At 47.5% G+C, this 21,552-nt stretch overlaps 2 long non-coding RNA genes across 2 annotated transcripts in view; one reads left to right on the top strand and one right to left on the bottom strand.

The window, feature by feature from the left end:
- The window catches only part of LOC140399605 (uncharacterized), a 1,122,925-nt gene that overhangs the window by 126,568 nt on the left and 974,805 nt on the right, over positions 1-21,552 (bottom strand). The window lies entirely within an intron of this gene.
- LOC140399604 (uncharacterized) lies at positions 12,765-18,159 on the top strand. The gene is made up of 2 exons (XR_011937754.1): positions 12,765-12,962; positions 17,858-18,159. It is a non-coding gene; the product is annotated as an uncharacterized lncRNA (long non-coding RNA).

The following is a 21,552-nucleotide window of genomic DNA, read 5'->3' as shown; positions in this document are numbered from 1 at the left end:
TTACGATATTATTAATTTTGTTCGTACAGACACACACAAAACGTTTGAAGAATAGATTAAATGACGCCAGCCACAAATTGAACTTCCGTGTGACAACATGGCAGCCATGATAGAATCGTGGATGCAGGATTGTCACAGTTGTAAACAGTGAACAAGCAAGAGTAAAGTACAAATAAATAGAGCAGGGAACTAAAATCGCAAGGAGTCATCATAGGGAGCGTTTGAAATTAATTATGAAAAGGAGAGCCGTCGCATGTAATGTTGTCCTTTTTTAACTGTTGATGGTGTATTTGCCAATTAAAATAAGGACATGACAAACATGCCTTTAATGACTTGGTTTCAGGATTTACAAGAGAGGAAGAGTTCAAAATGCCAGCGATACAAGGAGACAAATAATTGAATCCGGAGCAGGGACTGGGCAAAATTCAGATATCGAGGAAACCCACTACCTGGTGATTTCCCCTCCAAGTCACTCACCACCCTGACTTGGAAATATAGCCACAGTCTGTAACAGTTTCTACTATTTCCCAACAAGCTTCACTTAATGACCCGTGCTGCACCTGTGTCTCCAAGTTAAAAATCTTGTGCAATGACATTGCCCACACGATGTAACTGTGTCTCCCATTTCCCGAGCCAGCCTATAGACATGGCTCTTCATTCAGTAATGGTGTCTCCATATGCCCATATAACGTAAATACCTGAACATCATTCGGTTACTGAGTCTCCATGTTCCAAAGCTAGCTTAGATACATGAACCTTATTCTGTAATCGTATCGCCTTGTTTCCCAGCGAGCTTATATAGAACAAAAAACAATATAGCACAGGAACAGGACATTTGGCCCTGCAAGCTTGTACCGGTGATGATACCATTCTTGGCCTATATCCATAGCCCTTCCTCGTGCTGTATCGCTTCATACCCAACTGATCCATGTATTTGCGACATGCCTTTTCAACGCCGCAAAAAGTACGTGTTTCTACAACCTCCCCTGGCAACGTGTTCCAGCCACTCTATACGCTGTGTGTAATAAACCTGCCTCGCAGATCGCCTCTAAAAATTTCCCGTCTGACCTTAGGTCCATGACCCCTGGTGGTAGACACCACCTTGGGATAGGGTGCCTGCCCATCCATTCTATCCATGCCCCTCATAATCTTGTCGACCTCTATCAGTTCGCCCTTCAACCTCCGGGGTTCTAATGAAAACAGTCCGAGTCTATTCATCCTCTCCACATAACTAACATCCTCCTAACCGGGCACCATCCTGATAACTGTCCTCTTCACACTCTACATCATTCTGGCAGTGTGGCGACCAGAATTGTGCACAATAATCCAAGTGCGGCTTTACAACTGTTCCATATAAATGAAGGATTACTTGCCAATTTGTATACTGCTATTCATCAGCCTTATTCATAATGTTGGTCCGTCACTTCACCAGCGAGCTTATATACATGACCCTTATTCTGTTACTGTACCTCCCAGTTCACCAGCTAGCTGATATGCACGACCTTATTCAATAACCGTGTCTCCTCGCTCCCCATAGAGGTTACATACATGACTCGTATTCTGTAACTGTGTGCCCAATTTCCCCAGCTAGCTCATATTAATGTATGTCTTCTATTGCAGTGTCTCCAGGGTCTTTGGTTATGTATTTTTCAAAGAGTATTATATTTAATTTCAACTACTTCGGAACTTTGGTTACATAGGTTACTCTATGTTTTCATGTAAAATTAGGTCTAAAAACATATTTTGTCACGTTATTAAAACTTACTCTGAGCCTCCCCCCAGGGATGAATGTCCAAAAGGGAAATACACTCTGAAGATCAGCAGAAACAATTGCAAATTATTCAAATCTATAAGATATATTTGCAAGTTGACACAGAAGCCTCAGTCACAGCGACAGCCTGTTAAAGGTAATATCCTCTGCTGCAGAAAATTCACAGAGTTCTGGGGTAGAAAATTCAAAAGATACCAAATCCTCTGAAATAAGTAATATGCCCCTTTTTACAGACTTTACTGGCTGCCCCTTATTCCGAGACTGTCCCTCCCAGGAACCTGATTATCTCGTTTCCAGACATGACCCGAAATGTGTAAATGCATTTCCCAGTTCCCAGCTGGCTTATATATAAGGCCTTGATTCTGTAATTTTTTTTCTGCTACTTCTCCAGTCAGCGATACACATTATCCTTATTCTGTATCCGTTTGCATGCATGACTCTTATTCTGAACATAGGCCTCTCAGCTTCTCAGTTGGCTAATACACATCAACCTGACCCTGCGCATGTCTCTGTTCCCCAACTCAATTATCTACCTGTCCCTTATTCTGATCTTGTGCCTCCTAATTCTTCATCTAATCTGTACACATGACCGTGATTCTGTCTCTGTACCTCCGAGTTCCCCTTTGAACTTATCTCGCCAACCTTCCTTCTTAACCGTCTTCACTCGGTCCATCGTTACTTTTTATACTTGAGACTTATTCTGCACCCGTGCCTCCTGGTTCTCCAGCTAGCGTATTTACATTACCTAATTCTGGAAGTTTCTCCAAGTTCCCCAGCAAGCTTATCTTAATGATCTGTATTCTGTAACTGTGTCTCCTTGTTCCCCAGCTAGCTTTGATACATGACCCTTGATTTGTAACCATGTCTCATTGTTCCACAGAAGCTCACTTGGAAACAATGAACACGAAGAGGACCTTCTCCTCCAAGCCTTTCACGGCCATGATACCACACTTAGCCAAAACACTCGGCACTTCCTAGTGCCGTATCCCTCTATATCCACCTTATCCATGTATTTGTCGAGATCCATTTTGAGCGCCGTTAATAGATCTGCTTTCACAACCTCATCTGATAACACGTTCCAGCGTCATATATATAAGCTAGCCGGAGAACTCAGGGTCGCAGTTATAGAACATGTGTAAGGCGTATAAGCACAATGGTGAATTGGGAGACACCGTTACACAATAAGAGTTATGCATATTCACTTGCTGTAGAACCGAACTGGGGGTCAGCGAGCAGGTTATTACTGAGAGTAAGTGTCACTTGGTCGCACTGTCAGTGGGTGGCACAGGAACACATTGGTTAGCACTGTTTCTTCACACGCCAGGGTCACAGGGTCGATTCCTGGCTTCGGTCACTGTCTGTGCGGAGTCTGCATGTTCTCCCAACGTCTGCGTGGGTTTCCTCCGGGAGCTTCGGCTTTCTCCCACGGTCCGGGGATGTGCAGGTTAGGTGGAGTGGCCATGCTAAATTGCCCATTATGTCCAAAAAGGTTTGGGTGGGGTTACTGGGTTGCGGGGAGAAGGTGGACTTAAAGTAGGGTGATTTTTCTAACGGCCTGTGCAGGCTCGATGGGCCAAATGGTCTCCCTCTGCACTGTGAATTCTATGAACTTGGAGGCACAGTTAACATCGCGTGTTTCATCTCTATAAGCTAGCTGCGGGACTGTGAGACACAGTTGCAGAATAAGAGTATGTATGTAAGTTCGCTGGGGAACTGGGTGACAGTTTCAGAATAAGTGCCACGTATTCATGGTCGCTGGAGAACATAGAGACACTAGGGGACATAGGTACACACTAAGGGCCATGTATATACGCAAATGGGGAAATTGGGAGTCACGGGTACATAATAAGGGTTAGTTAAACATGCTAGCTGGGGAATGGGAGACACGAGTACAAAATGAGGGTCCTGTATATAAACTAGCTGGGAAACGAGGCACGACAGGCACAGAATAAGGGTCTTGTCTAAAAGGTAGATGGGAACTAGCAGACACAGTTACAGAGTAAACCTTACCTATGTAAGTTAACTGGGGAACTAGGCGATACAGGTACGGAGTAAGGGTCATGTACGTAAGTTAGCTGGGGAACTAGGAGACAAAGTTACAGAATGACAAGGAGCCAGCTATAGAATAAGGGTCATGTATATAAGCCAGGTGGTTATAGAAGATACAGTTACAGAAAACATGTATATACTCTACCTGGAGAACAAGCAGACAATGTTGCAGAATAAGAATCCTGTACAAAAATTAGTTGGGGTACAAAGAGGCAAATTTACAGATAATCGAGCTGGGGAAAGTCTATACACGTTACAGGATGGGTGTCATGTTTATTAGCGAGGTGGGAAACTAGGAGACAGATTTTTAAAAACTATAATCATGCATATTACCTAACTGTTACCAGAAGACACAGTTGCAGAAACTGGGTCATTTGAATAACCTAGTTGGGGACCTCTGAGACAGTTACAGAATAAGGGTTATATGTATAAGTCATACAGAGAGCCAGGCGACATAGTTACAAAATAAGGGACAGGTATACTATGTGTATGTGGAACTAGAAGCCACATTTCAGAATGAGGGTCATGCATATAATTCAGCTGGGGAATTAGGAGACACAATTATAGAACAATGGTCTGTATCTCAGGTATCTGGGTTCTACTGATTTCAGGAATCTGCAGTGTTTGTATCTCCCCCCTTGAAGACCCTGAAATGGGAACGGTCTGTTGGTGGGGAGTTTTCACGTTCGAACACTATTAATTTCACCATTAGTGACACCCCGACTGAATTTTTTTCAGTCCCAGCTCCTGTTCAATAATAGTTTCTTAGGCTCCCTGACATGGAAACCGCGCCCTCAATGGTGAAAACTGTAACACATTCACCCTACATGTTTTTCATCACTTTATTTTCATTGAGAACAGAACCATTTTGAATTTACAAGGAGCCACATTCTCTCCGACCACTCTCCTTTTCCACATAAAACTACAAATTTTCTGTGAATGTTTTGTTTTCACTTGCGAGTTTATTTCAATACTCCATTTTTACGGATTATACTATCTACTTTGTCACCCTTTACAGTTGCAACCATCTCCAGACATGTCTTTTCTGGCTGCCATGTTGCAACCCCAAGTTGAATTTGAGGCTGGGTTCATGAAAAGTTTTCTTCATACTCCATCAGTTTATATCAGGAACAGTGTTGATACTGTAAACTGCAAAGTGTTCATCTCTAATACATTCATACGTTCATGAAAAGTTTTCTTCATACTCCATCAGTTTATATCAGAAACAGTATTGATACTGTAAACTGCAAAGTGTTCATCTCTAATACATTACCCAAATGTTTAATATTCATCTTAAAGTGGCACATCCACCCGTTTCTGTACACTATGCGGGGAGACCGATATGAGGTGATACAATCTCAGTGTAAGGGGCAGACACTAAAGACTGAACCGAGGGGAATATTATTTATTTCAGATGATTTGGGATCTTTTAAATGTTCTACCCCATATGTCTGTGCATGTCCAGCCGCAGAGACTATAACCTTTGACAGGCTGTCTCTGTAACTGAGGCTGATGTGTCAACTTGCAAATGTATCGGGTGTATTTGAATAGTTTGCAAGTGTTTCTGCTGATCTGCTGAGAGTATTTCACTGTTCGACATAAGAACACAATAAAAACATAAGACCCAGAGAGAGGAGTAGGCCATCTGGCCGCTCGAGCAGCTCCGCCATTCAATTAGATCGTGGGTGATCTTTTTGTGGACTCATCTCCACTTACCCTCCCGCTCACCATAAACCTTAATTCCTTTACTGTTCAAAGATATATCTATCTTTGTCTTAAAAACAGATTCAACGAGGCAGCAACAACTGCTTCACTGGGCAGGGATTTCCACAGATTCACAACCCTTCGGGTGAAGAAGTTCCTCCTAAACTCAGTCTTAAATCTGCTGTCCCATATTTTGAGGCTATGCCTTCTAGTCCTAGATTCACTCAGCAGTGAAAACAACCTCCCTGCATCTATCCTATCTATTCCCGTCATTTGTTTCCAGAAGGTCCCACCTCATTCTTCCAAATTCCAATCAGTATAGTCACAGTCTACTCAGTCTCTCGTCAAAAGACAAGCGTTTCAACTCCGGAATAAACCTGCTGAATCTCCTCTGCACCCCTCCAATGTCAGCACATCCTTTCTCAAGGATGGACACCAAAACTGTGCACAGTAGTCCAGGTGTGGCCTCACCAGCACCTTGAACAGCTGCAACATAACCTTACTGTTCTTTAAATTCCATCCCTTTGGCAATGAACGACAACATATCATTTGCCGCCTTAATCACCTGCTGAACCTGCAAGCTAACATTTTGCGATTCATGCACATGGAAACCCAGGTCCCTCTGCACAGCAGCAAGCTGACATTTTTTACCATTTAAATCATAGTCCATTTTGCTTTATTCCTACCAAAATAGATTGACACATTTACCAAACATGTACTCCACCTGCCAGATCCTTACCTACTGACTTAAACTATCTACAACCTTCTGCAGACATTCAGTGTCCTGTAAACTTTGCTCCAACACTCATCTTAGTGACATCTGCGAACTTTGACACATTACAATTGGTCCCAAACTCCAAATTATCTATGTAAATTGTAAACAATTGCGATCTCAACACTGATCCACGAGGAACACAACTAGCCAATGATCACCAACAAGAAAAAAACTGTTTTCCCCACTCTTTGCTTTCTTTCAGTTAACCAATCCTCTATATATTCTACTGTATTACCCGTAACAATTTACACCTTTAACTGATGTAGCAGCCTTTCGTGCGGTACCTTGTCGAATGTCTTCTGGAAATTCAGATTCCTCACATCCGCGAGTTCCCCGTTGTCTACCGAGCTAGTAATGCCCTCATAGAATTCCAGACAATTAGTGAAGCATGACCGGCCTTTCATGAACCCATGCTGCGTCTGCCTATTGGGACACATTCGATCCAGATGTCTCGGTATTTCTTCCTTGATGATAAATTCTAGCATTTCCCCCACTACAGAAGTTGAGCTAACTGGCCTTTTGTCTCCCTCCTTTTTAAATCAGTGGCGTCATATTTGCTGTTTTCCAATCTGCCAGAATCGCCCCAGGTTCCAGCGACATTTGGTAAACTATCACGAGTGCATTTGCTATTTCCGCCGCCATCTCTTTTAGTTCCCTGGGATGCATTCCATCATGGCCAGGAGACGTGTGTACCTGTAGCCCCAATAGCTTACCCAACACTATCTCATTAGTAATAATGATCGTTTCTAGGTCCTTACCTGCCATAGCCTCCTTGCCTTTAATTATTGGCATGCTGTTTGTGGCTTATACTGTGAAGACCGACACAACATATTCGTTCACTCCATCGCCATTTCCTCAATTCCCATTATTAAATCCCGTTCTCATACTCGAAAGGACCAATGTTGACCCTAACCACTCCTTTTCATTTATATTCTCAGCTACTTTAGTCTCTTAATCTATCTTCCTTTTCTTTATTGCTTTTTTCGTGGCTTTCTATTGACTTGCAAAGGTTTCCAAATGCTCGAGTTTCCCACTAATCTTTGCCACTTTGTTTGGATTTTTATTCACGTTTTCCCTTCGATACCCATGGCTGATTATCCCTTTTCCTCCACTCCTTCAATTTCACTGCAACATACCTTTGCGGAGCACTATGAATAAACTCTGAATGTACTCCACGTTTCGTCAATTGTCCAACCATGAAGTCTTTGCTCCCAGTCTACATTAGCCAACTCCTCCCTCAGTGTCGTCTCCTTTGCTTAAGCAGATGAAGCTGCAATAGGATTTTAGCTTCTTACCCTCCATCTGTATTTTAAATTCAACCATACTGTGACCGCTCCTTCCGAAAGGATGTCTACCTCTGAGATCTTTAATTATTCACCAGATCCGTCGGTGAGGCAGAATCCGAGACAGTTTAAATAACGTGAAGGAAGATCATTATTGAGGCCAAAGTTTGCAAGAAAATTTAGACGGAAATATAGAAGCAAAGGTCGGAAAAAATTGGACATGAATATTAAAACCATTGAAAATTTCATAGGCAGCGACCTAGGAGAAACAGCAATTGAACAAGTGACATTTAAATGATGTCGCTATAGAACTAGGAGACAACGTTGCAGAATAACGATCATTTTTACAAACTACCTGTTAACTGGGAGACACAGTTACAGAGTAAGGATCATGTGTGCACACTGCCTGTTAACCAGGAGATACAGTTACAGAACAAACGTCATGTGTGTCAGCTCCCTGTGGAACTGGCGGGCCCAGTTACAGAACAAGAGTACTGTAAGGAAGCTTGCTTGAGAATTTGGTGACAGTTACATGAAATATATTACGTGCATACACCTCTGGGTGACTGAGAAACACGGTTACAGATTAATGGTCATGTACATAAGCTCGCTGGAGAACTAAGACTCACATTTACAGCATGAGGATTATGCATACGAGCTCACTAGTTGAACTCGGAGACACAGTTCCAGAATAAGGGTCATGTTCATTGCTAGCACGGTTACTCGTCATTTCAGGAATCTGCAATGTTCCCAACTCCTTCCTTAAAACCCCTGGAATGGGAAGGGCCTATTCCTTGGTATCTGTCACATTCCAACATGAGTAATTTCTCCAATAGTGATGCGCAGACTGTGTGAATTTTAATAAATCCCTGCTCCTGTTTAATAATATTGTCCTTGAGACCTCTGGCATGCCAACCTCTTCCTCTATTGTAAATATTGAAAGCAATCCATCCTTCAGCATATCTGTCACCACCTTCTTTTAATTGAAGACAGCCCCATTATAAGTTTAAAAGGGCCCAATTATCTTCTAACTTTTCTCATTTTCCTTAAAAATTGTAAATGTTTCCTGTGATGCCGATGTTTTCACTTGCGAGGTTGCTTTCAGGCACCGTTTTTGTGGATTTGATTAGCTGTTTGGTCAGCCTTTCTAGTTGTGGGCATCTTGCAGTCATGTCTCTGTCATGTCTGCCATGTTGTGACAGCCAAGTTGACTTTGTAGCTGAGATAATTCAATCTGTTCTTTACACTCTGTGTGCCTGTATAAGGAAGACTATTTATACCATAAACTGTACACTGTCCTTCTGCTCTCATGTCTCACTCAAATACCTACTCCGCATCGCGATATATCCACCCGTATCTGTAGACACTCACCGGTCAATCTGGATAGGGGAGACGCAGTCTCAGGGGCCGCCACTGAAGACTGAAACGAGGTGAACAATATTTATCTCAGAGGATTTTGGATCTTTTGAATTCTGTTTTCCCAAACCCTGTGGATATTCAGCCGCTGAGGGTATTCTCTTTGACACTCTGTCTCTGTAACTGAGGCAGCTGTGTCAAATTGTAGATGTATCTTACAGATTTTAACATTTGGCAAATGTTGCTCCTGATATTCTGAGTGTATTCCCTTATTGGACATCGATCCCTGGAGTGAGGGAGGCTCCTAGTTAATTTAAACAATATGAAGAAAGATAATTTTTTAGACCTAATTTTGGAAGACAATTCAGTGGAATATAGGTAATATAAGGTCGGAAATAATTCAGACATAAATAAGAGTTATGGAATACGAGATACGAGTCATGTATATATGATTACATATGGTTACAAAAAATGGGACATGAATATAACCTAGCTGAGGAACTAAGAGACACGTAACATAAGAAGGGTGATGTGGGGAGAGGGATGAGATCCAGGTGGAGGAGTCCAGGAGGTAGAGTTACAGGATCCTCAGCCCATGTCCATCTCCAAAAAGTTCGACATTCTTTCCACCTGATTGGGTGGAATCGGGGACTGGAGAGAGGATGACCAAATTGACCATGGTACAGGGATCGGTTAAAGTGTGTGTGGGGGGCGGGGCGGCGGAGAAAGAAATGGAGGCGTCATCGGGGAGAGTACAGTTACCGGCATTGGTATTATTTACTGGAACCAAGATCGATAATCTCGCTGGTTCTGGTGCTGTCTGGGGCAGGGGTTTGGCCATCTCATCTGGGGTGAAGACGAACAAAGAAAGGTACAGCACATGAACAGGCCCTTCGGCTCCACAAGCCTGAGCTGACCAATGTACCCCACCCTTCCCCAGACACACCATTCCTCAAGTCGTTCTCTGTGGTAAATGCTGATGCAAAGTACTCATTCAGTACCTCGCCGATTTCCTCTGGTTCCAAGCAGATATTCCCTCCGCTGTCCTTCACTTGGCCAATCCTTTACCTGGCTCATCTCTTGCTCATTATATATGTCTAATAGACTTGGGCTTTTATTTAATCCTGTTTGCCGATGACGTTTTTCATGACCCTTTAAGCCCTGACTCCTAGCGTATGTTCCTTCCTGTTTTATTTAAATTCCTCACAGGCTTTGTGTGTTCCCAGCCATCCAGCCCTTACACATGCTTCATTTTTCTTTGGACAAGGCTCACAATATCCCTCATTATCCAACGTTCCCAAAACTTGTCCTTCTTATTCTTCCTCACAGGATCATCCCGGTCCTGACTTCCTTTCAACTGACATTAGAAACCGTTCCACATGCTAGATGTTGATATACTCCCAAATATCCGCCTCCCCCCCACCGCCCCCCCCCCCCCCCCCACGTCTCCCAATCTGGACTGTTCAGTTCCTGCCGAATATTGTTATAATCAGCCTTCCACCAAATTAGCACCTTCACCCGAGGACAACTCTTATCTTTGTCTAACAGTACCTTAAAACAAAATAGATTATGGTCACTCTTCATGAAATGTTCCCCAACAGAAATTTCAAAAGCCTGGCCATGGTCATTCCGCTGTGCCAGACCCAGTGCGAACCCTTTCCTAGTTGGACTATCTACATATTGTTTCAAGATGCCCACATGGATGCTCTGTACAAGTTCTATAGATCCAAACCCCTGGAAATAAATGCGTCCCAGTCAACCGGGCAGCACGGTAACATTGTGGATAGCACAATTGCTTCACAGCTCCAGGGTCCCAGGTTCGATTCCGGCTTGGGTCACTGTGCGGAGTCTGCACATCCTCCCCGTGTGTGCGTGGGTTTCCTCCGGGTGCTCCGGTTTCCTCCCACAGCCCAAAGATGTGCAGGTTAGGTGGACTGGCCATGTTAAATTGTCCTTAGTGTCCAGAATTGCCCTGAGTATTGGGTGGGGTTACTGGGTTATGGGATAAAAACTCCAAGTTTTTATTTAAAAATATGTTTTGTTAAGAATTTTTCAACAAAATTTTCACCCATATAACCCCCCCCCCCCCCCCCCCCAACAGAAAGAAAAGAAAAGTCACCGAGCAAGACATAAACATATCAAATCGACATAATACAGAACTTTGTACATTCGATTCCTCCCGCACAGATTAACTTTCCTGAACATTTATGTATTTTCTTGCTCAAGTGCCCCCAGGAAAACCCCTTTCCCCGTCCAGCCTCCCCCCCCCCCCGAAAGAGATGTCCCCCCTCCCCCCGGGTTGCTGCTGCTGCTGCTAACCGATCTTCATCTAACGCTCCGCGAGATAGTCTAGGAATGGTTGCCACCGCCTGGAGAACCCCTGCACTGACCCTCTCAAGGCAAACTTTATCCTCTCCAACTTGATAAACCCTGCCATGTCATTTATCCAGGCTTCCACACTGGGGGGCTTCGCATCTTTCCACACTAACAAGATCCTCCGCCGGGCTACCAGGGACGCAAAGGCCAGAATGCCGGCCTCTTTCGCCTCCTGCACACCCGGCTCGTCCGCCACTCCAAATAGTGCTAGCCCCCAACTTGGCTTGACCTGGACTTTCACCACCTTAGATATAGTTCTCGCAACCCCCCTCCAGAACCCATCCAGTGCCGGGCACGACCCGAACATATGGGCGTGGTTTAGAAACTCCAAGTTAAAGGAGAAGGTAGAAGCGCAGGTTAATGGAGAAGACTTTAATTTAATTAAAGGGGCCGAGGCCTCCAGAAAGGATAGTAAAATTTCCAGAACACCTAGTACAACAGGAGAAGGTGGCAGGAATCCAACTTCAGCTAAAGCAAAAGAGGGGACAAATATGATGACGGAGTGGGGCGGTGGTGGCGGTCTATTCTGGAATGAGGGGGTTGCACCTGAATGCGCGCATTATACGAAACAAGGTGAATAAGATGGTCGCGCAAATTGAAATTTGGCCGGTACGATGTTGGGGGCATCACAGACTCGTGGCAGCAAGGGGATCAGGGCTGGCATTTAAATGGCCAATGCTATATGCCCTCCAGAAAGGACACGCAGCTGGGACGAGTGAGCGTGGTTGCATTGTTAGTAAGGAAATGAATTCAATTTATAGTCAGAAGCGATATAGGGTTGGAAGGCATAGAATCTGCGTGGGTAGAGTTGAGGAGCAGAAAGGGGAAAAAGCCTGATGGGAGTTAGGTACAGACCCCCAGGCAGTAGTCGGGATGTGGGACAGAGATAAAGAAAGGAATATAAGAAAGGCATCATGAAATACACAAAGATGATGTTCCACTGTGAGTCAATGGGAATCAGGGGGAAAACTCTCCGCTGGTTGGAGTCATACCTGGCAGAAGGTACGATGGTTGGACATCGCTGCAGGAGTTCCTCAGGATATTGCCGGGGGCCCAACCATCTACAGCTGTATTGTGCGGGTGGGTTTAAACTAATCTGGCAGGGGTGGGAATCAGGACAGTACGCCAGCAAGTGTAGAGACTGGGGATGAGCATGGTACCAGGGTCAGCCAGGATAACAGGAAGGGTAGGCTGAGGGAGGTCGAACTCAGTGGGCCTGGAGGTCTGGAGTGTATCTGCTTCAATGCACGGAGTACAACAAGTGAGACAGATAGCATACAAGCAAACCTCCCAGTCAGGATATTGGTGCCCCTCTAGTTCAGGTGTAACCTACCCTTCTTGTAAGGCCTCGCCTTCCGTGGAAGACATCCCAGTGATCAAACAAATTGAAGCCCTCCCTTCTGCACTAGTTCTTTAGCCACGTGTTCATCTGCACTATATCGCTGTTTCCAATGATATCACCAGGAAGCAGACACGCCCGCTCGTGGGATTATAAAAGCAGCAACACTCCGCGATTAGATAGAGAGCAGATCTACACCAGCATTCTGACCGTAACTCTGACAGACCCCAGTGAAGATGCAGAAAGCGCTGTTCCTGGTGCTTGTACTTCTCGTGCTGACTCAGAGCAATCCTACTGGAGCGAGACCAGGTATTATGGAAGGAAGGAAGAATCTCTGAACGTTCTCCAACACTAAAGCCGCTGGGGTTCATGCAGATTAATTTTAAATCGATTGTATTTGCTTTGAATGCAATGGTTTGATAGGTTAAGAGATGTGGATTGTGAGATTCTAAAACAAACTGAAGAATTCAGGATAAACAATCTCCATTGGTAAATCTCTGATATTTTAGTCACTATCGGAGTGTTTCGCGGGGCTTGTTGGTTTTGTGAGCTGTTCCACACGGATCAATAATGAAACCACAAGTTACTGAGCGGGGCACGTTGCTGGGTCATAGTGGGATCATTGATCCGGATAGCAAACTCTGTCATTGTCCTTATTGCAGAATTCAGTTACTGCTCCCGGTCACTGACACTGCTACAGATTGTGAGAGTGTGGACTGTGTGTGAAGACAGGATCAGCATCTCCATCAGCTATTTCTCCCCATTTAATTTTCACTGTACTTCGGTACAGGAGGTAGAGGGAGGTAGTGAGTTTGTACAGACTAGGAGGAGGGAGGGAGGGTGTTGATGTAGACCAGGAGGTAGAGGGATGGAGTGACTTTGTGCAGACCAGGAGGTTGAGGGTGTGAATTTGTAAAGACCAGGAGGTGGAGGGAGTGAGTTTATACAGACCAGGAGGTGGAGGGAGTGAATTTGTACAGACCAGGAGGTGGAAGGAGGGAGTGAGTTTGTACAGACCAGGAGGTGGAGGGAGATAGTTTGTACAGACCAGGAGGTGGAGGGAGTGAGTATGTGAAGACCAGGAGGTGGAGGGAGTGAGGGAGTTTGTACAGACCAGGAAGTGGAGGGAGTGAGTTTGTACAGACCAGGAGGTTGAGGGAGTGAGGGAGTTTGTACAGACCAGGAAGTGGAGGGAGAGAGTTTGTACAGACCAGGAGGTTGAGGGAGTGACTTTGTACAGACCAGGAGGTGGAGGGCGTGAGTTTGTACAGACCAGGTGGAGGGAGTGAGTATGTGAAGACCAGGAGGTGGAGGGAGTGAGGGAGTTTGTACAGACCAGGAAGTGGAGGGAGTGAGTTTGTACAGACCAGGAGGTTGAGGGAGTGAGTTTGTACAGACCAGGAGGTGGAGGGAGGGAGTTGGCACAGTCCAGGAGGTGGAGGGAGTGAGTTTGTACAGACCAGGAGGTGGAGGGAGTACGTTTGTGTAGACCAGGAGTTGGAGGGAGGGAGGGAGTTTGTACAGACCAGGAGGTGGAGGGAGGGAGTTTGTCAAGACCAGGAGGTGGAGGGAGGGAAGGAGTTTGTACAGACCAGGAGGTGGAGGGAGTTAGTTTGTAAACACCAGGAGGTGGAGGCAGCGAGTGTGTTTGTCCAGACCAGGAGGTGGAGGGAGGGAGTTTGTATGGACCAGGAGGTGGAGGGAGAGAGGGAGTTTGTACAGACCCAGAGGTGGAGGGAGGGAGTTTGTACAGATCAGGAGGTGGAGGGAGTGAGTTTGTACAGATCAGGATGTGGAGGGAGTGAGTTTGTACAGACCAGGAGGTGGAGGGAGGGAGTTTGTACAGACCAGGAGGTGGAGGGAGGGAGTTTGTACTGACCAGGAGGTGGAGGTAGGGAGTTTGTACAGAACAGGAGGTGGAGGGAGGGAGTTTTTACAGACCAGGAGGTGGAGGGAGTGAATTTGTACAGACCAGAAGGTGGAGGGAGGGAGTGAGTTTGTACAGACCAGGAGGTGGAGGGAGGTAGTTTGTACAGACCAAGAGGTGGAGGGAGTGTGTTTGTCCAGACCAGGAGGTGGAGGGAGGGAGTTTGTACAGACCAGGATGTAGAGGGAGTGAGTTTGTACAGACCAGGAGGTGGAGGGTGTGAGTTGTACTGACCAGGAGGTGGAGGGAGGGGGTTTGTACAGACAAGGAGGTGGAGGGAGGGAGTTTGTACAGACCAGAGGGTGGAGGGAGTGCGTTTGTACAGACCAGGATGTAGAGGGAGTGAGTTTGTACAGACCAGGAGTTGGACGGTGTGCGTTTGTACAGAGCAGGATTTGGAGGGAGGGCGTGTGTTTGTCCAGCCCAGTAGGTGGAGGGAATGTGTTTGTACAGACCAGGAGGTGGAGGGAGGGAGGGAGTTTGTACAGACCAGGAGGTGGATGGAGGAAGTGAGTTTGTACAAACCAGGAGGTGGTGGGAGGGAGTGAGCTTGCACAGACGAGGAGGAGGGGGGAGTGAGATTGTACAGACCAGGAGGTGGAGGGAGTGAGTTTGTACAGACCAGCAGGTGGAGGGAGGGAGGGAGTTTGTACAGACCAGGAGGTGGAGGGAGTGAGTTTGTGCAGACCAGGAGGTGGAGGGTGTGAGTTTGTACAGACGAAGAGGTGGAGGGAGGGAGGCTATTTGTACAGATCAGGAGGTGGAGGGTGTAAGTATGTACAGACCAGGAGGTGGAGGAAGCGAGTCTATTTGTACAGACCAGGAGGAGGAGGGAGGGAGTGAGTCTGTACAGATCAGGAGGTGGAGGGAGTGAGATTGTACACACCAGAAGGTGGAGGGAGGGAGTTTGTGCAGACCAGGAGGTGGAGGGTGTGAGTTTGTACAGACCAAGAGGTGGAGGGATTGAGTGAGCTTGTCCGGACCAGGAGGAGGAGGGAGTATATCTGTACAGACCTGGAGGTGGAGGGAGGGAAGGGGTTTGTACAGACTAGGAGGTGGAGGGAGGGAGTTTGTACAGACCAGGAGGTGCAGGGAGGGAGTGAGTTTGTACAGACCAGGATGTGGAGGGAGCGAGTTTGTACAGACCAGGAGGTGCAGGGAGGGAAGGGGTTTGTCCAGACCAGGAGGTGGAGGGAGGGAGTTTGTACAGACCAGGAGGTGGAGGGAGGGAGTGAGTTTGTACAGACCAGGATGTGGAGGGAGCGAGTTTGTACAGACCAGGAGGTGGAGGGAGGGAAGGGGTTTGTCCAGACCAGGAGGTGGAGGGAGTGAGTTTGTACAGACCAGGATGTGGAGGGAGCGAGTTTGTACAGACCAGGAGGTGGAGGGTGTGAGTTTTTACAGAACAGGAGGTGGTGGGAGGGAATTTGTACAGACCAGGAGGTGGAGGGAGGGAGTTTGTACAGACCAGGAGGTGGAGGGAGGGAGTTTGTACAGACCAGGAGGTGGAGGAAGGGAGTTTGTACAGACCAGGAGGTGGAGGGAGGGAGTTTGTACAGACCAGGAGGTGGAGGGAGCGAGTTTGTACAGACCAGGAGGTGGAGGGAGGGAGATTGTACAGACCAGGAGGTGGAGAGAGTGAGTATGTGAAGACCTGGAGGTGGAGGGAGTGAGGGAGTTTGTACAGACCAGGAAGTTGAGGGAGTGACTTTGTACAGACCAGGAGGTGGAGCGAGAGAGTTTGTACAGACCAGGAGGTGGAGCGAGAGAGTTTGTACAGACCAGGAGGTGGCGGAAGTGAGTTTGTGCAGACCAGGAGGTGGAGGGAGTGAGTTTGTGCAGACCAGGAGGTGGAGGGAGTGAGTTTGTACAGACCAGGAAGTTGAGGGAGTGACTTTGTACAGACCAGGAGGTGGAGCGAGAGAGTTTGTACAGACCAGGAGGTGGAGGGAGTGAGTTTGTACAGACCAGGAGGTGGAGGGAGCGAGTTTGTGCAGACCAGGAGGTGGAGGGAGTGAGGGAGTTTGTACAGACCAGGAGGTGGTGGGGGTGAGTTTGTACAGACCAGGAGGTTGAGGGAGTGACTTTGTACAGACCAGGAGGTGGAGGGAGGGAGTAAGTTTGTACAGACCAGGAGGTGGAGGGAGTGAGTTTGTACAGACCGTGAGGTGGAGGGAGTGAGTTTGTGAAGACCACGAGTGGAGGGAGTGAGTGAGTTTGTACAGACCAGGAGTTGGAGGGTGTGCGTTTTTACAGAGCAGGATGTGGAGGGAGGGCATGTGTTTGTCCAGACCAGGAGGTGGAGGGAATGTGTTTGTACAGACCAGGAGGTGGAGGGAGGGCGGGAGTTTGTACAGACCAGGCGGTGGATGGAGAAAGTGAGTTTGTCCAGACCAGGAGGCGGTGGGAGGGAGTCAGTTTGTACAGATGAGGAGGAGGGGGAGTGAGATTGTACAGACCAGGAGGTGGATGGAGGAAGTGAGTTTGTACAGACCAGTAGGTGGAGGGCGTGAGTTTGTACAGACGAGGAGGAGAGGGAGTGAGATTGTACAGACCAGGAGGTGGAGGGAGGGAGTTTGTACAGACCAGGATGTGGAGGGTGTGAGTTTGTACAGACCAGGAGGTGGAGTGAGTGAGTTTGTACAGACGAGGATGTGGAGGGAGTGAGTTTGTACAGACAGGAGGTTGAGGGTGTGAGTTTGTACAGACCAGGATGTGGAGGGAGTGAGTTTGTACAGACCAGGCGGTGGATGGAGAAAGTGAGTTTGTACAGACCAGGAGGTGGAGGGCGTGAGTTTGTGCAGACCAGGAGGTGGTGGGTGTGAGTTTGTCCAGACCAGGAGGTGGAGGGAGTGAGTTTGTACAGACCAGGAGGTGGACGGAGTGAGTTTGTACAGACCAGGAGGTGGAGGGAGTGAGTTTGTGCAGACCAGGAGGTGGAGGGAGTGAGATTGTACAGACCAGCAGGTGGAGGGAGGGAGGGAGTTTGTACAGACCAGGAGGTGGAGGGAGTGTGTTTGTACAGACCAGCAGGTGGAGGGAGGGAATGAGTTTGTTCCGACCAGGAGGTGGGGAGACGGAGTGGGTTTATACAAGTCTGGGAGTGGGAGGCTGTAAACTGTGGAATATTATTATATACAACAAACCTAATGTTGCTGCTTTGTGCCGAGTGTGTCCCTGTCAGGCTGAGAGATTCTGCTTTCTGTTTTCTCATTGTTCTCCATCAGGCTGAACAACCCGTAATTAATTCCTTCATCATGTTTTCTTTTACTCTTAGACGGTTATAAATCAAAAACTCCGATGTTGGAGGCCAGATACAGGGATCCGTCAGTCACTGAGAAGATTGCACGTGACTTTCTCCCTTCCCAAAACGATGATGGGTCAAATTCGGATTGAAGGTAAAGATGAATGATCCAGTGAGGGGCGACCATCAACCCGGGATCTCCATGTTCTCTCTGAATGGAAGCTTCTTTCCTGGACAACAGGCTAATTTATTACTTCACTCCTCTAACACCTGACCTTGTATTCCTGCTGTCTGGATAATGGCCTGTAATCAGAAATAAAACTTACTGCATTGGTCACTGCTTCATGTCTTGTTTCCCCTCAGGATCAGGCTGTCTGTAGCGAAGGTGTCCGGTTTGAATTGAGGCTGGGAACAGATGTGTTCATTCCAGAGAAAGGGGAGGGGAGGTCGATGCAAATGGTCTGAGATAAGATAGGGGGCCACAATATCAGCTCTCTGACCACTTACATGTGAGGATGTCTCAAGTACTGGGCTATGGAGAACGAGCTGGGGGTCTGGAAGTGATAGAAGGTAACCATGGAAATGGTTCTGGAGCTCGGCAATTGATTCAGAAAATAGGGGAGGGATTTAGTGGGTGAGTAAGAGGATGGTGAAGTGATTCAGAGGATGGTGCAGGAGATCAGAGTGTGGAGGAAATGTTCAGTGGGTGCTGAGGTTTGCTTTCATTTTTCAGGGCACCCCGGATGTTTTCAGAACACCACAAAAGTTTTCCCGGAACCGTTAACGGTTTCTCGGCGCCGTGAACTGCATTGAGGCGCCATGGAGGGGTTCAAGGCACGGTGAAGTGTTTCTGAACGCCATGGAGTGTTTCAGAACACAGTTACGGGTTTCTAGGTGCCATGGAACTGTTCGGAACACCGTGAAGCGTCTCCAGGCGCCATGGAGGGGTTCAGGCACCTTGCAAGGTTTCTAGTCGCCATGGAGGGGTTCACGGATGAAGGGTCTCTAGTCGCCATGGAGGGGTTCACGGATGAAGGGTCTCTAGTCGCCATGGAGGGGTTCACGGATGAAGGGTCTCTAGTCGCCATGGAGGGGTTCCGGACACGGTGCGGGGTTGGCGGTTACCGGAAAGGATATTAGAGGACTGTGAAAGATTTTAGCGCAAGGAATGAAATTCCTGCTGGAGGGGAAGGAGTTTTCTGCGTCACAGATGGATTGATCTTGCTCCAAGATATTTGAACGGTCGGAGGGAGAAGAATAGTGAGGGGAATTTCCAGTGAGTGCAGATGGTGCTGGGAAACGTTTCAGTGGATAGGAAAGCGGTGGTGACGGGGGTCAAGGGAACTTAAATAATTTCAATGGGTGGGGAGGGAATGAGCGGCTAAGGAAGATTTTCAGTGTGTTTAGAAAGGATTCGGAGAGATGGGAATGACTGTCACTGGGTGCGGAAGGCAAAGAGAGGATGGGGAGGAGATTCGGTAAGCGACAAAAGGTATCAGGAATAGATGTAGAGGGGAGGCGGTGGCGTAGTGGTATTTCCATTGGACGAGTTAACCAAAGACTCAGAGACCCTAAGCACTGCTCTGGGGACGCAGGTTCAAGTCCCACCATGGCAGATGGTGACATTTGAATTCACTGAAAGTTTGATGGTGACCATGAAACAATTGTCGTAAAAACCCATCTGGTTCACAAATGTCCTTTCGGGAGGAAATCTGCCGCCTTTACCTGGTCCGGCCGACATGTGACGTCAGACCCACAGCTATGTTGTTGACTCTTAACAATCCATTTCGGATTGGCAGAAAATTCTGGCACAGACTGCGACGCCCACATCCCATGAACAAATTTTTAAAAGGTCCTTTGAATGAGTGTCCGACATGAAGCTAACATTAGAAACATATCCTTTTAAAAAATAGTTTATTTAACCTGTGTCCTGAATTTAACAGAGACTATTTAAGCCGTGTACAATATTAAATACAAACTACTTAAACAATGTGAGGTCATTAGAACATTTTCGTACATTAAATAGACCAATTAAACCGTTTCCGACAGAAAACCGCGTTGATTTAAATACCGTTCTGCATTCAAAAGAGAGTATTGAAAAAGTGTCCTCCTTTCAACAGAGGGAACTAAAATAGTGCCCTGGACCTACATTAAACGTAGAACATTTAAATAGTGACCTCCAGTCAACACAGATTATTTAAAAAGGTTCCTACGTTAAAGAGCCGATTTAAATAGTACTCTCCACGCAAAAATGGCCATTTAAACAGTTTCTTATATTAAACAGAGACCATTTGAACAGTATACACACAAAAATCAAAGATGATTAAAACAATGTCCAACATTAAACAGGGACCATTAAAACATTATACACAAGAAAACAGCTATTAAGGCAGAGAAAGAGCAGGAAGGCAATGCAGGTGTCCCCTGCGGTCATCTCCCTCCAAAACAGGGTATCAGAGCGGGGCTTGATCTCCCAACTAGGGGAGGGGAAGCCTTCCAGCCCGTCAATCTCGCCTCCGTGCCATCGACTCGGTGAAAGACGTCCCGTTTCCGACCCCCCGTATACAACGCCAGGTGAGTCGGTGGCCAAGGCTCTCTGTGTGTCCCGCGCTCTCTTTGTGTGTCCCTCGCTTTCTGTGCGTCCCTCGCTCTGTGTGTCCCTTGCTCTCTGTGAGTCCCTCGCTCTCTGTGTGTCCCTCGGTCTCTGTGCGCCCCTCGCTCTCTGTGCGCCCCTCGCTCTCTGTGTGTCCCTCGCTCTGTGTGTCCCTCGCTCTGTGTGTCCCTCGCTCTGTGTGTCCCTCGCTCTGTGTGTCCCTCACTCTGTGTGTCCCTCGCTCTGTGTGTCCCTCGCTCTGTGTGTCCCTCGCTCTGTGTGTCCATCGCTCTGTGTGTCCCTCGCTCTGTGTGTCCCTCGCTCTGTGTGTCCCTCTCTCTTTGTGTGTCCCTCGCTCTCTGTGAGTTCCTCGCTCTCTGTGTGTCCCTCGCTCTCTGTGTGTCCCTAGCTCTCTGTGTCCCTCGCTCTCTGTGTCTCCCTCGCTCTCTGTGTGTCCCTCGCTCTCTGTGTGTCCCTCGCTCTCTGTGTGTCCCTAGCTCTCTGTGTGTCCCTAGCTCTCTGTGTCCCTCGCTCTCTGTGTCTCCCTCGCTCTCTGTGTGTCCCTCGCTCTGTGCGTCCCTCGCTCTCTGTGTCCCTCGCTCTCTGTGTCCCTCGCTCTCTGTGTGTCACTCGCTCTCTGTGTGTCCCTCGCTCTCTGTGCGACCCTCGCTCTGTGTGTCCCTCGCTATTTGTGTCCCTCGCTATGTGTGTCACTCGCTCTCTGTGTGTCCCTCGCTCTCTGTGCGTCCCTCGCTCTCTGTGTGTCCCTCGCTCTCTGTGTGTCCCTCGCTCTCTGTGCGTCCCTCGCTCTCTGTGTGTTCCTCGCTCTCTGTGTGTCCCTCGCTCTCTGTGCGTCCCTCGCTCTCTGTGTGTCCCTCGCTCTCTGTGTGTCCCTCGCTCTCTGTGCGTCCCTCGCTCTCTGTGTGTTCCTCGCTCTCTGTGTGTCCCAGCTCTCTGTGTGTCCCTCGCTCTCTGTGTGTGTTCCTCACTCTCTGTGTGTCCCTCGCTCTTTGTGTGTGTCCCTCGCTCTCTGTGTGTCACTCGCTCTCTGTGTGTCCCTCGCTCTCTGTGCGACCCTCGCTCTGTGTGTCCCTCGCTATTTGTGTCCCTCGCTATGTGTGTCACTCGCTCTCTG

This window comes from Scyliorhinus torazame, chromosome 23 (assembly GCF_047496885.1).
Source record: "Scyliorhinus torazame isolate Kashiwa2021f chromosome 23, sScyTor2.1, whole genome shotgun sequence".
Classification (NCBI taxonomy): Eukaryota; Metazoa; Chordata; class Chondrichthyes; order Carcharhiniformes; family Scyliorhinidae; genus Scyliorhinus; species Scyliorhinus torazame.
Note: the sequence above shows the minus strand (reverse complement) of the source record. Positions and strands in the feature narration are given on the sequence as shown.